Source organism: Amblyomma maculatum, chromosome 10 (assembly GCF_055883805.1).
Source record: "Amblyomma maculatum isolate TAMU_Amacu chromosome 10, ASM5588380v1, whole genome shotgun sequence".
NCBI lineage: Eukaryota > Metazoa > Arthropoda > Arachnida > Ixodida > Ixodidae > Amblyomma > Amblyomma maculatum.
The window spans coordinates 18,504-36,563 of NC_139353.1; the positions used below are offsets into that span (position 1 = coordinate 18,504).

General features: G+C 50.3%; 1 long non-coding RNA gene and 1 pseudogene across 6 annotated transcripts in view; one reads left to right on the forward strand and one right to left on the reverse strand.

The window, feature by feature from the left end:
* Positions 1-2,674: 2,674 nt before the first annotated feature.
* Positions 2,675-18,060, reverse strand: part of LOC146175339 (uncharacterized) — a 97,254-nt gene continuing 81,868 nt past the window's right edge. For all 6 annotated transcript variants that reach the window (XR_014701368.1, XR_014701367.1, XR_014701366.1 and 3 more), the window contains one exon: positions 2,675-3,895. This is a non-coding gene — a long non-coding RNA (uncharacterized LOC146175339). The remainder of the gene's footprint in view (positions 3,896-18,060) is intronic.
* Positions 16,713-17,990, forward strand: LOC146175340 (uncharacterized; annotated as a pseudogene).

The following is an 18,060-nucleotide window of genomic DNA, read 5'->3' on the forward strand; positions in this document are numbered from 1 at the left end:
TAGCCGTGATAAGTAGCGACATGTGCTCCGCATGCAGTCCAGACGGAATGGGCGACATTGAGCGGCGCGTTACTCTCGCCGCCAGCAAGTTACTCTTGGCCTCTTGCCGCCTGGTTTGAGGCTTTTGACTGGAAGATGGCGCTCCCAGTGTTGAAAGGGTCTATGGGCCTAGTGCGCTGGTATGGAGGCGCCACTGCTCCGGAACAAGTAGCGCCACCTCCCGCCGGCACACGCGTATGTGGTACGTCTGCTCGTCGGAGAGAGGCGGCGGGATGAACGTGAAGTCTACGCTTCTCGGCAAAAACCTTGTTAGAAGAAAACTTTCGTCGGTCATTTCCTGCCTCGTGCCACATGCGTACGTAACAGACACATGTACCATGTGTGTGTGTTGAAGAATAAACCAAAAGCAAAGCGAAGAAAGCCGCTACTCATTCATGCCGTCTGGTAGAAGGCTGCCGGCGCTTTGGGCGCAGCGCATCGTCGGCGCGCAAGCGCTTCTGCTGGCAGCTCTTCGGGTTTTTTTCTTTAAAGTAGGAATTCGGACCCCGAACAATATGGCACTTTGAAAGTAAAGACATAAATAAAATAAAAACTAAGCCAATGTGCAATGTGCAGCACTGGCTTTTCCCCTCGGTGGCAGTGTGTAGACGGCATCCTAGACTCCCCAGAAGCGAGAGCCGAGAGCTGGGCTTCGTTGGTCAATAGAAAGGCTCTTGAAAAAAAAAAATCCCGTCTTCCCCAGGACAGGACGAGCAAGCTGTATCTAGAGATGTACCCTAAGGCGTCAGGCCTTGCGTGTACGTGCCTTTTCGGCGCTCAGCAGTTCTACCGTAGTTTTTATTTTCTACTCGATGCGTCGAAATGAGTGGTGACTTGTGACGGTGCAGTGCGCCGAAAAACAGCCATAGCTGAGCAAGCTCCGCAGCTCGTGCTGTTCGGGGGATTTCGGGCGATCAAGAATGTTGAGGCTTAATTTAAGAATAACTGCTTGGTGCGCGGTCAGAAACTGTACGAAGCCAGCACGTGTATGGAGTGCGCGGGGAACTTCACGGTACAGAAGGGCCCTCGGATATCTTCAGAAAATGCGCTCCCGAAATGAAAACCGCCTTCTACGACGTCAGCTTGGAGGTAAGTTTTATTCGGCCCTTTCGGCGTTTCCTCACCACATATGTAATTCATTTTTTTTTGTATGTAGTTGTTGGCAAACGCACGCAATATCCCGGATGCCAGTTGCATCTGCAAGGCCGGGCGCCACTGTTAACGATGCGACACATCGCTCTCGTATGATTTCCAATAAGTAAACCGCACAAAAAACTTGATTTTCGATTGCTGCCCGACGGTTTCTTTTATCAGTATATTACGACACTCATAAACACAAAAGCAGATCGAGCTGTTAGTTAAAAAGGACGTTTTCTCTTTGCGGGGAGCCATGAACGTGTGGCAAGTCAGAAAGCGCGCACTCCTGCATTGTGCTTCGCTCTTCATGACGTGCTTCTACGTCAGGCTAGGCATCCCAAAAGCGAGCGCCGAGAACAGCTGGAAACTATCATTAGGAAGTCGTTAAAAAAAAAAAAAATCTCCCGCTGGGGAGGAAGGCTCCTCGCTCTCTACAACACAGGCAGTGTCTGAATACCTGCAGAGTGCTGCTTACAACTTTTAAAGCTCGAGTTGGATTCAGAAGTAAAAAAAACAAAAAGACCCGTTTTTCTGTGTTTTTCGCGTGCTGCGCGCTCGATGCAAACAAGCGATCGCTCGTGCATGCTTGAAAGAAACCTAGCGTGAAGTATGGTACAAAAAAAAAAAAAAAAGAACAAGTGGGAAATGCGCAGCCGAAACGAAAAGCAATGGGTGCGATATGAGATTCGAAATGACTAAGTAAGTACAGGCCCTTGTTTCAGTCGGCGTTTATTTTTTTATTCTTACGGGGAACCAAAAAGAAATCGGAACACAGCGTCGGCGCTACCCACGGTTGCGGATCCAGACAGCCGCCTTTTACAGCGGCGCATCCCAGACGGCGCCACATGTTCGGCCAAAGCTGCAGCGCACCAGGCCCATACAGAGCACGCTTGCTGAGCCGCATGGTTCTGTGCATTGACAATCCATCACTGCCACCCGACTGCCCTAGCAGCTCCCAATCCTCACGTGAAAGCAGAGTCTACTCCCTCGCGAGCTTGCTAGTAAGTGCGCATACGAGGTTTATAGCCTCCGGCTGTGCTATAACTGACGGTCGCCTCCTCACACCGACCACCAGGGTTACTAGTTTAGCCTCTAGTTTCTCCAAATGCTGACACAAGATTTATCTTGCCGCAAGGCTGCTGAAACTCTCCAGGAACGAGAAGTTCTCTGACTACCGTAATTTTGCTACCGGTGTCTATGATCGCCGTTGTCGGCACTCCAGCGCATTCTTTATCTACTTGCTGTAGTTTCAAAGTATGCACTTCTTCGGACGGTCGGAGCGCTCTCATTTCTGCAATCAACGTCCAGTCTAGGTGAGCTGGCGCTAAGGTCTCGGCCGTTCCCGTGTTGGCGACTATCACTTTTTGTGCTCGAATGCGCCTGTCTGGTTTCTGCGCATTCTGAACAGCTCGGGGGCAGTCCTTGGCTCGATGGCCCACTGCGCGGCACACGCAACACTGAGCGTTTTGCTTGTCGCTACCTTTCGGGAGGGGTTCGGTTTTTCCTTTCTCGCCGTGAGCAGCCGCCTGTCGCACCGCGCGTCCCTTTCCCTTTGCCTGCTCGAATGTCTGCAGTATCTGTGACATCTCATCCGGTTTCACCCGATTTTCTCCCTCGCACTTATTCCAAGCCCTCTGCACTTAGGTTAGCTTTCATCCTATCAGCAACGATAAGGGCTATCACATCATCCTTAGTGTCTACTTCCTTCGAACGAAGATAGTAGTAAAAGTAGGTCTTTACGCGGGAGGCGAACTGTGCCCATGTTTCCTCATTCGTTTAATGGCGCGTTCGAACCGGTCTAAGTACTGAGCGGGGGTGAGCTTTAGTTCGCCTAACACAGCAGTTTTCAGACTCGTAGTCGCTGCACTCATCATCACCAAGACCACAAAGCAGGTACTGAACACGCTCGGTAAGCGCTGGCATGATCAAGCGTACGCGGCTGTATTCAGGTACATTGTATGTTGTGAATAGCCTCTCTACTTTATCGAACCACAAGGATACGTCCGCGTCACACGGTAGCTTGAGACCCTTTAGGATCTTGGCACACTGAGAGACCGGGTCAAAGCCTGATCGCCGTTGCTCGTCGGATTCCGACATCACGGGGGTCTGCCTGCCCGTCGCACCCAATCAGAGCTTTTTCAACTCGAGGCGTTCTCGCGACTAAATTTTGAGCTTTTCCAATTGAAAATCGAGTTCCATGTGGCAAATTCCCATAAACTCGGTCTCGGTCAGTGCCGTTACTTTTCGTAGCGCGCCTGCCACAGGCTCGGTAATCGCCGCTTCGTCCGCTGGTCCAACCGTCGCATCCTGTTGTGATGCCCCAGCCTGCTGACCATTGCCCTCTAAATCATTCTCCTGTGACATATTCTCCTCTGCCTGTCTGCCAGCTGAGCTCGCCATCATGCTTCTTGTCAACACCATACACCCGTTCTACGCTTGAGCCATAACCACCTCAATGATACATAAGGAGTCCCGCTCACCCGTGCTGGTGTCGGTAGTGGCTGACGTTGCTTCTCCGTTGTCACCTTGACCGGGGCTGCGGGATGGACGACGCCTTAGGGTCAGGGCGCCAGGGTTCGTTGTTCCCTTGCTGGTACTCTGAGGTCGGCTCCCTCCAGGCCTGCCGAAACTGCTACCAGCTGGACGTCTCGTGATGTCTGAAAACTGGTGGATGAGGGCGATGTCCGCTTGGTGTCGTAGGTTGCCGAATCCCGTTGTGCTGCGCCAGTAATTTTATGATCGTTCGTTGCCAATCTTCGAAGGGGCTGAAGCCTCTCCAAACGTGGTCATTCGGCAGTAAAGAAGCAGTAAACGATCAGATGATGGTCAAGAGGAGAATTATATTTACAGAAGGAAAATAATATACATTGGCAAACTGTAAATTACAGTAACAAGAGTCACACAAACAACTGTAACTTAAAGGAGAATAGACTCTCACATAGAGAAGTCGCTCTACAAGCCCTTACTTTACTACCGAGCATTTCAGTTAAAGGCCTAGGGCCTGTAGATACGTGCTAAGCACGGAGCCTAAATCTTGACTGCCGAAGATGGTCCGAGGACATCAACAAAGACCGGAGGGCGGTCACCTTAAGTGATCCGCCCCGAAAATGAAACAGCCAATCAAATTATTGAAAAACATGCCACAACCCCAGTGGGTTGGGAGTAATCTTGGACCCAGGTCCTTAATTACGCCAAATCAAAATACATCATTCAAAACACACACTCTCTTCACTCGCCGGTCCTCACACCCTCTCACACAGCGCCCGTCTTTCCCTCCCCTCCCCAGCGTGTTTGCGACGCGACCTTGCAGCTAACGCCTTTGTGAAAGGAACGCCGCAGGGCATCTGGAGACTAGGCCACCCAGCCGTCCCGTTCGAGAAAAGGGGGGGGGGGGGGGGCAGCACTGTCCCAGAGCAGTGTACAGTCGCCGTTGCTCGCACCCGATGTCTGGCGACACAGCGGGAGGCCGCTGGGCTGATTCGCTACTTGGGAGGGCCAAGGGCCGCGCCTATTTTCGCCTTCTGCAGGACATTTAGTGAGCGCTTGTGGCAATGCAAAAGGCTTCATTAACGGCGTCTCCCTGCGCCCATGCTTGGTGCCACGGCAGGAGATCGCTGGGTGAGCCTGCCGTAATGTGGTTCGCACAAGTGTGCCGCTATTGTTCCTGGCTGATAAGGGTGCATCTGCCGTTCACTTCCTGGCGACGCCTCTGTGCGAAGGGCCTCGGGAACGAACAGCAGTTTAAATTGGGTAGCGAAGCACTGGAAGTAGTAGGCGAATATGTCTACTTAGGACAAGTAGTAACGGCTGATCAGGACCACGAAAAGGAAATAACAAGAATAAGATCGGGATAGAGCGCATTTGTCAAGCACTCGGAGATTATGACTAGCACCTTACCGGTATCGCTCAAGAGTAAAGTATACAACAGTTGCATCTTACCTGTACTCACCTATGAGGCTAAAACGTGGAGGCTAACCAAGAGAGTTCTACTTAAGTTGAGGACAACCCAGAGGGCTATGGAACGAAAAATGGTAGGGGTAACATTAAGAGATAGAAAGCGTGCAGAGTGGGTCAGAGAAATAACTCAAGTTACCGACATTCTAGTGGAAATTAAGAAGAAATAGGCATGGGTAGGACATGCAGTGCAGAGAGGATAACCGATGGTCGCTTAGGGTAACAAACTGGATTCCAAGGGAAGGAAAGCGTAGCAGGGGGCGGCAGAAAGTTAGGTGGGCGGATGAGGTTAAGAAGTTCGCAGGGGTCAAGTGGATGCAGCTTAAGTGGAGAAATATGGGATACGCCTTTGCCCTGCAGTGGGTATAGTCAGGCTGATGATGATGATGATGGTAATTCAACTGCCACTGTGTGCTCTTTAAACACAATTTCAACCCATTTCCGGGTTAAATTCATATTTGATTTTTATTTTCATGAAAGTAGAGACACTAACCTTGACAAAACAAGTAAAAACAAAAAAGCAGTCATTTTAAAAAAAAAATGCATTTTTCGACCCGCATATCCCCTTAACAGGAGTGTAAGTCCGACTATAACAGATGCATGGGCGAGTTAATAATACATGAGTACAGACAGTGCAAAAAAAAAAAAAAGACTCGTACATAAGTCATCTTTTCTTTTTGGTGCTGTCTGCAATCAAAGTATAAGCAAAACAAGTTTTATATTTCCTAATTACAGAGAGAAGGCTGCATGCAAAAAGGTTGAGCGTAATAGCTTTTTGCTGTTAGCATCTGCCCGAGACACAACACAATTTCATTACCATATATTGCCGCATATAAGTCGACCTTTTTTTTTTTAAATGTCCTTCCAAAAGTTGGGGGGTCGACGTATATGCGGAATCTTAGTCTGCTTATACGCAGGGTTAAAAGTAATTTTGACTGAGACGCGGATAATATCACGCCCCGTGCACTCGTAATTCCATAAAAGTTGTCAGACACAATGCGAAAGTGGATCTGCTTTAAAAAAAAAAACTAATTTTAATCGAGATTTGCACCAAACCGTGGGCATTCCACAGAAAAACGGCCAAAGCCGGGCGGGCTGGCAATGTTTGATACAAATGGGACAGCTACAAATCCAATCCAATCGAAAACAACCGCACGAGACCAGTCACATGAGCCGAGAAGCATTCTCGGGTGTTGTGCAACGTTGTGTGCATTTCACCATTTCTTCTCGTCGCACTGCCTGGACACTAGCCGACGTGACAGCTAACAGCGGTGTATGTGGTTTGTGTCACTCGACGGACGCCTTGCAAGATGCCGCCACAACCTCGGCAACAGTACAGCGCTGCTTTCAAGCGGCAAGTCATCCTCTACGCCGAGTCGGAAAACAACGTCGAAGCAGAGCGGAAGTTCGACGTCTCAGAAAAGTGCGTGAGAGGCTGGAGAAAACAAAGAAGTAAGCTTTTAGCGTGTGCTGCTACACGCCGTTCCTTTCAAGGGCCGAAGTCCGGATAATACCCTGCTGTTGAGGAGGCGGTTCAAGATTGGGTTCACAACCAGAGAAGCAAGAGCCTGAGTGTTTGCTACAATGACATTGAAACAAAGGCAGGCGCTGTCGCGGAGGAGATGTGCATCCTGCGTACAGAGTTTAAAGTGTGTAAAAAATGGGTGAAGAATTTCATGAAGAGGAACGGCCTAAGCCTAAGGCGACGAACGACCGTATGCCAACGGTTGCCCGAAGCCTACGAAGAAAAACGGAGCGCCTTTCTGCGCTACGCGAGTGACCTGCGGGCAACATTCATTCCTGCTTGGTCAATTGGCAACGGTGACCAGACTCCTGTCTGGTTTGTATGCCTAGCAATAGGACAGTGTCCGCAAAAGGGGAGCGCCAGGTCCGCCTGCTGACAACGAGCAACACGCACGAACGCTTCATGGTCATGTTATGCTGTACAGCAGATGGGCACAAGTTATCGCCATTTTACTTAATGACTCTTCTTAATTTCTTATTATTTGTCTTAATTTTCGACCAAACTTGATAAAACTAGGTAGTCTAATTCAGTTTCTTACGCTGATTTCAAATATGTAACTATTTTTCCAATTGGACAATTAGTTCAAAAGATACATGAAATTAATTGTTCACAATTTGCAGAAACAAAGAAAAAGTAACCACACTAAAAATTTTCATATTGACACTTTGCTAGGTACTATACAATGTTAGGAGCACTTTTTTGATAAAACAAATATTAGCTATGTTATAGCATTTCTAAGTCCACCATTCAAATGTGGGTGCCCTACTGTCTGACCTAGAGCAAAATTTAAAATTTTTAAGATACATGCCACAACAAAAATTATGGTTCTGCCTGCATTGAAGGCAGAGATATCGCTTCTGCAAATAGACAAGTCAAGAATCAGTGTTTTGAGAAAACGAGAAAAAAGAGATTGGCTCTCTTTTAATCAAAAATGTAGAAAAAATATTGCAATATTTTGCAATGTAAGTGACTAGAAGGCACCAGGGATGTAGTCAGACTGGCTATGGCCACCCAAATGGCGTTTTTTGAAAGCGTGCTGCATGTCCGCAGTGATCTTGCACTTGTTTGCAGATGCCACTGCTCGGCGGTGGTCTGTCACCATCTGAGAGTAGGGTGGTGTATCTCAGGTTGTGCCGTTGCAGTGATCTCTGGAAGAGGGTGAGAGCAGCCTCAACTTCCATTTCACCAGCCTTCTTGGTGGTGTTTTTCTGGCATGCATGGGTCTCCTTCCAAGCCTTGTATGCCTGGTCATCTTCACTTGGAGCACGCTCGCAACCAACGCAAAAATTACTCAGAACCACGTAACCGAGAACTAGTCCTGTAAACAGCTCGATGACCGTGCCGACGCCGATATGGGAAGAGTGGCCGTGCGTCATCCAGGAACCGTCGTATGACACAGCAATGTTTCCGGGATTTGCAACCTGCAATTTATCATATAGATCCCAGACCGATTGCGCGCACAGAGACGTTTGCTTCTCGTCAGCAAGAGCTGCCGCGGGCGCCAGCTTCTTCTTCACATACCTTTGCCAAGTTTTGTTGTGGAGGCCACGGTGCGAAATGTTCATGGTCGCAAAAACGTCATTGAGTGCCGTTTGTAGATTCCCGGTGGCTTGCATCGCACGTGCAGCAAGGACATTCACAACGAACGGGCTGCACTTCTCTTTTCCGTTCACATGGGGCGAGCTCCACGACGCAACATCACCGCAGCACGCATACTCGATAATAATCTTTATGGCGAGGCCATATTCACGTTCACCTTTTCCTACCGTGACGCTACCGCCACACACCTTGCATTTCAAAAACGACATCAAAGCGTTCATTGAGTCCAAACTGACGCCAACGAAGCCCGTCTCGATGTCCGATGGCGTGGCCACAACATCGTCAGCGCTAGTGAAAATCCATCTTTCGCTTGGTGGCCGGTGTTGAAGAAAGAACTTGTAGCTTTTCTTGGGCTTCCATTTCTCTCTGCAACCAACTCCGTACGCTGCAATATTTCGGTGTCGCGCCGAATGCGGCTGCTGTCCAGAATGCATTCACTCGTCGGCGATCCGGTTAGGCTCCGGTCCACTTAGGTACTGTCCGCGGCTTCGGCATCACTTGCTGTTGGCAGCGGACTATTCTCGACGCCGGCCGAAGGAACTGAGCGCTTCAAGTTGTAGGCCGATCGTTTCTTCTTTTTGCCAAACTTGTGACTCGTGGCAAACTTCGGCGTTGCTTCCGACATCGTGCCGCACTTATTACAACCCTACGACTGAACAAGGAGAGACGTGTCGCCTGCGGAGGAGCAGACAATGGGAACTTTGCACGGCCAGTCACAGCGCGCTTTTCAATCATGTGTGCTAGCTCGACGAATAGAACCGCGCGTTTGGACTTTTTTTATGCTCGGATTTCAACGTCACCAGTAAGCCGGCGGAAGCACTTGTGACGGGAAACTGGAAAAGAAAAGCCGCTCTTCCCAACGAGACCAAGATGGCAGCGATCGCACGTGTAGAAAAAGACCTACGCGCCTCGGAAAAAAACGTTTTTTTGCAGATTTTAGCTGACAGTGATGCTATAAATTGATTCTGTGGCCCCAAATACTGCACCGCGAGATATAAAACCTGCGAATTAAAGAAATAATAGCTACAGATTCTGAAAATGTCAGTTTCAAAAAATCGATTTTTTTCCTCGGCGGGTGCGTTTCGATGGAGGCATCCGTGTGCTGTGCGATGTCAGCACACGTTAAAGATCCCTAGGCGGTAGTCCTCCACTACGGCCCCCCCTTCTCTCTATCCACTTTCACTCCCACCTTCATCCCTTCCCTTACGGCGCGGTTCAGGTGTCCACAGAGCAAGTGTGACAGATACTGCGCCTTTCCCTTCCTATGAACCAACCAACCATAGTCTCAAAGAGCAGTGTCCCCCCTTAAAGCGGTAGCGGAAGCGGGATGCGACCTGGTATCATTCCGAGCGGATTAACACCTATTCTTCAGCCACTGGATTGGTGCTGAACAAGCCATTCAAAGACCGCATCGGTACATTCTAAGACGAGTGGCTCCAGCAAGAAAACCCAGACACCAACAGGGCGGCTGAAACAAGCTTCTTTGGCCGAAGTGGCTCAATGGGTCAACAATGCCTGGTATGGCTACCAACAGACATGGTCTCCGCGGCGTTGTGCGGCATCTCGGCAACACTTCCGACGACCAGCGGCAGCAGTGGCTGATAAGATTATGATCGCGACTGTGTCCTCACAAGAGACGACAGATGTCTCGTGAATGAGTAAACGTTTCTTTATGACTCAGCCTTCTGAAATACTTTTTGGGCGAGCTAGGACCGTAGGGTGCAGCAGCGTCAACCTAAATTCGGAGTAGAACTTTTTTTTGCCCAAAGGGGGTCGAGAGTTGGGGGGTCAACTTATAATCGGAGTCGACTTATAATCGGCAATATACGGTACATTACTGTGACCTGGCCCAAATGGCTAAACAGCTCTTTCACACACTGAAAGCATTGAAATAGAATATACTTGTATTCAGCTGCTACTGTGTTAATATCTGTTCAAAACGTAAAAGAAATGGAGAAACTGTGTTGTGTCCCCCTGCGGTGGTTCTGTGGATAGGGCTCTTCACTGCTGAGCCAGAAGGCATGGGTTTGGTCACGGAACCTATGGCCACTCTTCGATGAAGATGAAGGCGCATGTGTATTGTGCGATGTCAGCATGCGTTAAAATCCCCAGGTATTTATTAAATTTCCAGAGCACTTCACTACGACGTACCATACAGCCGATGCCACTTTTGGACTGATAACTGAGTTGTCATGCTCCAAGCTAGCATTTCTTTGCTGCTGTTTCTTCCTTTGGCATGTACGACAATGTACGTGAAAGTAAAAAGAATGTATCATGCTTGAAATGCAGGCGTTACGGTTATATAGGCACTAGATTTTCCAGGGATAAAATGAAACGATCCTAATGTGGCGGTATTTATAAAGCGCAACAAAACTTGCCTGCTGTTAGCTGGTCGACTCAGATGCGCACACCGCGATAATTTGTGTTAATGGCACACACCACGCAAACGACCGCACAGCCTAATTGGTGAGGTTCGAAATGGCTGGCACGAAGGAATGAGCTCACTGGAAGTGGAATTATATGCGAGTTGTACGCAAGAGTAATGCTTGCAATTGTTCAGACATTTTGTCATCAGTAAGGCACCAAAATGGCAGCATTATAGCGCAGTTGCATGCTGAGCTCCAAACACAGTTAATGTGAATGAACTAAATCCCTCTAATAACTAATCGATTTTAACTCTACGAAAATGCAAATAAACTTGCTCCAACACAATCGTGCCATGAAAATATTTTTGGCAATATTGTCTAGCTCCCGAATGCTTGGTGAACATGGCTACCGGGGAGGCGCGGTCCCGCAGTCCCCAAGGGAGTGCCCGCATGGCGGCGCGCCCATCGGCAAAGAATAGCCACGCCCGGGAGTAGCTATAAAACTGGTCTATAGTCACTGCCAAAGAAATCTGCAACCAAGCTGAAGCAAAACAAAATGGCATCGAAGAGCTGTGTATTCAGGAGTGGAGGAAGAAAAAATCTTGAAACAATTACCCGGGACAGACAAGCGTTTCGTGGCCTGAAGACTGGATTCCACTCCCCCCCCTTTTCAAATTTTGTAGCAGGAAAAATGGCATTTTGTAAAATATGTGAGCTTTTGTAGTAAAAAAAAAACATTTTGTAGCATAATTTCAAACCTCAAGATGCTTAAATAAAGAAGGCTTGTTTTATTTCTGGAACCCAATTGCTCAAATGGCTATAATGACCTCAGCCATGCAAAAACAAACTTCAAGCTCAAATGCAGTTTAAAGTGTTGTTCTTTCCTCAAAAAGCCCCAAATTAGGCAAACAGGTTTTGCTAAAAACAAAGCCATTTTTATTCACAGGGAAGGCATAATGAGATATGCAACAACCCTATAAACACTGTAGCCTTGGAAAGAAGGCAGTTAGCTGTCATAATATTGTCACGACTGAAGTCAGAGGGAGCCGTGAAAGTACACGTAGTCAAGGACCCGAGAATAAGGTCGGCTTCTCGTTTCGAACACAGAGTCACAGCGTCCAGCACCAGCGCGCCGCTCGTGCCAACCACCGCTTCGTTGTCGTCGGCACCAAACACGGCTGTCGCGCGGCGCTAGGCACGTGGCATTATTCCCCCCCGTGAAAGAAAACATCGTCCCGATGACAAGGTGAGAGGAGGAAAGAAAAAAAATTAGGCGTGAGGTGAGCTGTACAATGACGCAAGGTTTCACTTGCAGGGAACGCTCAGTCACGCGAAAAGTACGGCTTTAAGCGCACCACATGCACAATTTCAGGCCGCTGGCGTCGAACACTGACGGTCACAGTTCCATCTGGAATGACTTCGTAATTAACGTTGTTTAAGCGGCGCAGGACTTTATAGGGTCCGAAATAGCGGTGGAGTAGTTTCTCGCTCAAGCCTTTGTGACGCACGGGGGTCCACACCCACACTTGGTCCCCTGGTTCGTAGTGGGCCTCCCTGTGCCGAAGGTTATAGTATCGAGCGTCGGTGGCATGCTGCTCCTTGATGTGCAAGCGGGCCAGCTGACGGGCTTGCTCGGCCTGTTCTGCGAAATGCGCGGCGTCGGGTTCGACCGCTTCTTCCCCGCACGGGAGCATCGCATCCAACATCGTGCGGGCCTCTCTGCCATATACGAGACGGAACGGCGTAAACTTCGTGGTTTCCTGCGGCGCCGTATTGTAGGCGAAGGTGACATACGGCAGGATCTCGTCCCACATTTTATGCTCAACGTCGATGTACATTGAGATCATGTCGGCCAAAGTTTTCTTTAGTCGTTCCGTTAATCCATTTGTCTGAGGGTGATACGCTGTTGTTGTGCGATGCTCGGTATGGCTGAGAGTTAAGGTGTCCCGCAGTAGCCGAGCTGTAAACGCCTTTCCTCGGTCAGTAATGATGGTAGACGGTGCACCGTGTCTGAGCACAATGTCGTTCATAAAGAATCGAGCAACTTCGCCGGCAGTACCTCGGGCAAGGGCCTTCGTTTCAGCGTAGCGTGTTAAGTAGTCTGTGGCGACTACGATCCACTTGTGTCCGTTCGAGGATAAAGGAAATGGGCCTAAAAGGTCCATGCCCACTTGCTCGAAGGGTGTGAGGGGTGGTTCAATAGATTGTAACATACCGGATGGCTTGAGCGTGGGTTTTTTTCGCCGCTGGCATTGTCGACAAGTCTGTACGTAACGTCTAACGCTCGGAGAAAGATGTGGCCAGTAGTAGTTCTGCCGGACTCGGTTTAGGGTGCGTGTAAAGCCAAGATGCCCTGAAGTTGGTTCGTCGTGGCAGGCCAGGAGGATTTCGTGCCTTAGATCAGCCGGTATAACTAGCAGGTATGTTTTCGCACTCGACGTAGAATTCTTCTTATAAAGCACCCCATTGCGGAGGCAATACGACGACAACCCCCGAGCAAGGTACCGGAGTATTGTAGGATGCCCACCTTCAAGATGGTCAATAATCAGTCGCAGCTCGTCGTCGGCACGCTGTTTGGAGGCGAGATCGGACGTAGTGACTGCTCCGAGGAAGCTATCGTCGTCGGTGGCATCTGACGAAGGAGGGCCGACGGGCGCGCGAGACAGGCTATCGGCATCGGTGTGCTTCCGGCCAGACTTATAAATAACATCGAAATCGAACTCCTGCAGGCGCAATGCCCAACGTGCTAAGCGGCCACAAGGATCCTTTAAGTTTTTCAGCCAACACAACGAGTGATGGTCAGTGATGACGCGAAACGGTCGGCCATAAAGGTACGGGCGGAACTTGGCAGCGGCCCATACTACCGCCAAACATTCTTTTTCAGTGGTGGAATAGTTACACTCAGCACGGGAAAGTGCACGGCTGGCGTAGGCAATTACTTTCTCGACCCCGTCTTGGTGCTGAACTAGAACGGCACCAAGGCCGACGTTGCTCGCATCCGTGTGTAATTCTGTGTCGGCATCATCGTCGAAATGTGCCAGGATCGGGGGTGACTGGAGCCGGCGTCGTAACTCGTCGAAAGCCATCTGCTGCTCGGCGCCCCAGGAAAATGATGCGTCATCTCGAGTCAGGAGAGTCAGAGGGCTGGCCATCTGTGCAGTTTTTGATAAAGCGACGATAATAGGAGCACAGCCCCAAAAACCGTCGGACTGCTTTTTTGTGGGCGGGGACGGGAAAGGCAGCAACGGCAGCAAGTTTCTCAGGGTCAGCTCGGATGCCATCAGCACTCACGATGTGCCCAAGAAACTTCAACTCTGGCTGTGGCAACGACACCGCCCGCCCGTACCATGACTGTCCCTTCCACCCCTTCGTCCTGTCTCATCCTTCAGACCCCACGTACCCCTAAACCATTTCACGGTGAGCAGTTTGAAGACGCCGAGGACTGGCTAGCTCACTATGAAAGGGTCGCGACGTTTAACGGCTGGGACGACGCTGCGAAAATGCGGAACGTCTACTTCAGCCTTGAAGACGCTGCTCGGACATGGTTCGAGAACCGCGAGGCCACATTCTCTACGTGGCCGGCCTTCCGAAGTCAGCTCCTCGGTACGTACGCCAACAGTGACCGCCGAGAGAATGCCGAGCGTGCCCTGACCTCTCGCGTTCAGCGTCAGAACGAGGGGGTCGCAATGTACGTTGAAGACGTCATGCGCCTTTGCCATCGCGCCGACCCGTCCATGAGTGAGGAGAAGAAGGTTCGGCACCTGATGCACGGCGTCAAAGAACAGCTTTTTTCCGGCCTCGTGCGGAACCCGCCCACCACCGTCGCGGCGTTTCTGGCTGAAGCTGTGACCATGGAGAAACTGTTACAGCAGCGATGCAGCCAGTACGGTCGGCCGCTGAATTCCATATCCACACTACCGCCGTCTGACCGAACCGACTACAATCCCGGGGCAGATATGAGCTCCCTTCGCGACCTCATTCGCACCGTGGTTCGCGAGGAGCTCCAGAAAGTTCATGGAGCTCCTGGCGCAGCTTCCCTGGCCAGCATCATCCGTGAAGAGGTCCAGAATGCACTCACGCCACCAACAAGTACAGTCGTTCCACCACCACCCCCGGGCCCCACCGAGCGGATGACTTATGCTGATGTCACACGCCGCCCAGCCCTGCTACCTATCCCGCACCTCCACCAGTGTCACGACTGAAGTCAGAGGGAGCCGTGAAAGTACACGTAGTCAAGGACCCGAGAATAAGGTCGGCTTCTCGTTTCGAACACAGAGTCACAGCGTCCAGCACCAGCGCGCCGCTCGTGCCAACCACCGCTTCGTTGTCGTCGGCACCAAACACGGCTGTCGCGCGGCGCTAGGCACGTGGCAATATAAAAACTCCCTGCAAAAATTAAGAACTACCACTCCTTAAAACTGCAACTTTAAGGGGGGACGCGGGCTTCGAAAGTCGGAAAATCGCGATTTCGATTTTTCAAAAAGTACATATCTCAGCTATATGTGTTATAAACTACCTTTTCTGTAATTATGAACGCCTAATTCATTCTGGAAGTACTTCAAATTAAATATACAACTGGGCACGGCAGCCCGTGAGCCGCGAGCGAGCGAACGGCAAAAGTACCCGAACTTCGTGTGCACGCCATTTCTATGCCGCTGAACCAAGCGCCGCCATCTTGGTCTTGCAAGGGTGGAAGAACGGGCTAGTTGGTAATTCATCTTGGAAATCAAACTAGCGCACTTCAAAACAAAGACACAGGAAGAGAACGACAACCCAGCGCTGTGTTGTCGTTCTCTTCCTGTGTCTTTGTTTTGAAGTGCGCTAGTTTGATTTCCAACATCTTGGTCTTGTTTTGCTTGTGAATGCTTTCCCTTTGCCATGCTGCCTTCGCCTCCGGCGTCCGCGGCGTGGTAGAGGCGTGGCTCGCTTGTGACTGGGGGTCTCGCAGGGGCTATTGAGTTTCCCGAGTCTCCGATCTGGGCCGTGATTGGACAAAGCGCGCGCTCCTTGAGAACGCGGGGGATCGTTCGCCTGCTATTGGCTGCTGCGCGCGCCGACGCGTTGGTCCCTCTCTGCCGCGTCGTCTGCTCCGATTGCCTGCTGTGCTGGCTTTCTTTGTGCGTTCGCTTGAATCGCTTCACGTTTCGCCATTTTTGAGATCGCTATCATCCCTTGTTACGGATTCTCGTGGCGTGTTTTGAACTGTTTTGTTCACCTCGTGGATCGCCGCACCGTCAGTTACGATGCACCCTACGAAGTTCAAGATGCTGCATGCGTTCGGTACACGGCGTCGTGCTATGAATGCCGTCCGCATGGCGAAGTTGGCGAAGGGTGTTGTCAACGGCCACGGAGACGCTTCTAGCAGTGCTGCCTCTGGTACACCACTACAAGACGACTGCGTTGCCACTTCCAGCGGCGTATCTTCCGCATCAACGCAAGGAGACGGCGTTTCAAGTGTGGCTGCTGTCCCGACCGCATCAACCTCGGCGATCCCAGCGTCCCGCATCGAGTCTGTTGCTGTGAGTGATAGCACATCGTCCACCGTACACGTGAAAACGCACTTTTTGACTCCCGAAAAGGTTGAGGCAGCGGAGGCACAACATGCTGCTGTGAAAGACAGACTCGGCGCCACGGCCGCAACATTAAGAAAATTTCAAGCGATGTCGCCCTATCCCGCACCTGCCACTGCTACTGCAAAATATGAGGTATTTTGCCTTGTGCAAATGTGTGTGCTTGGCTATTTACTTGCCAGCACTTTGTGCCAGCGTTGCCTTGCAACTGGACTGTCTGTTCGAATAGGCACCCAGCTTGGGCTAGCTACAAAGCTTGAACTGATATGCCCACATTGTGGGATTGTTGCAAGTTCGTGGAGTTCGCCGCGCCAGAATGAAGGAAAGGCTTTCGACGTCAACACCCGGGCCATTATGGCTATGAAGCAAATTGGAAAAGGGCAGACAGCTGTCAACGACTTTTGGGCTGCAATGAATGTGTCCCACAGAGGACTTCATCACAAAACCTATCAGGGGCATCTGAAGAAAACATTCAGGGACCCCGAGACTCAGTGCATAGAGGACTTCTGAATCGGCAGCTGCTGTGAAGAAGACCTACAAGGAAATGAACCCAGGATTTAGTAGAGACGTTACTGTAGTCTACGATGGCACCTGGCATAAGCGTGGACACATATCCCACATTTGAGTTGGGGCAGTGATCGAGTACCACATAGGCCTGATCTTGGATGCCATTGTCCTGTCGAACCAATGCCTTGGGTGTCAGACAGGACCCAAACCTGAAGACGCCGAGTACTCAAACTGGCGTAAGCAGCACATCTGCCAAAAAACACGGATGCCAAGTCTGGGAGGATGGAGGTCGAGGCAGCCTTGATCCTTTTCACGCGTTCACTTGCGAAGCACAACTTTCGGTACACTACACTGGTGTCCGATGGAGACAGTGCCACCTCTGCCCTTGTAAAAGAGAACATTTATGGCCTAGTCCCTGTTGTGAAGGAGGAATGCCTCAATCATGTGCAAAAAAGGATGGGAACTGCACTGCGCAACCTAGTGCAAAGGAGTGAAATGTCGTTGGGAGGGAAAGGCAGGCTGACAAAAGCTCTCATTGACAAGCTGACTGACTATTATGGCTGGGCTTTGAGAAATAACTCCAATGATGTGGCTGCAATGCAGCGTGCAGTGATGGCTTCCTACCACCACACCACATCGACCGATGCGGAGCCTCGCCATGACCTCTGCCCAGAGGGTGCCGACTCGTGGTGCCGTCACAACGCTGCTAAGGCAAGTGGCTTGCCACAACCAAAACACAGGCACAACCTGCCAGGCTATGTCGCCGAGGCTCTGCTTCCTGTTTATCAGCGCCTCTCGGAGCCTTCTCTTCTTCAGCGGTGCCAGGGGGCGAAGACCCAAAATGCTGCAGAATCTTTTCATTCTGTTCTGTGGTCACTGATGCCTAAGGAACAACATGTCTCACTGATTGCAGTGGAGACAGCACTGCATGATGCAGTGATAAGGTTTAATGCTGGCAACCAAAGAAATTTCTCTGTCGGTGGGGCTCACACCTGGCCACCTAGCCATACAGCGAGCTGCTGAAAAAGATGCCCTGTGCATGGGAAAGGCTGAGAAGAGAGATAAAACGAAGACTGAGAGGCGGCAAAAGAAGAAAGTCCCCAAAGACACTGCCAACTACTCTGCGGGAGCATTTTAAAACCGAAAATGGTGTTTTAAACTTCAAAGGCCATTTTCTCAGAACGAATTTTTTTCCTGGTGTGGCTGCTTATTCCAGCAGTATCTCTGGAACCGCTAATCGGATTCCCTCCAGGCTTTTTTTATTCTGTGCCTGAATAAATTTCTGAGGGCAAGACAGGCTCGTTTTTTCAAAATATTGAGTCTGGAATTTATTATGAACAATCAAAATTAGGCTAATGCAAGT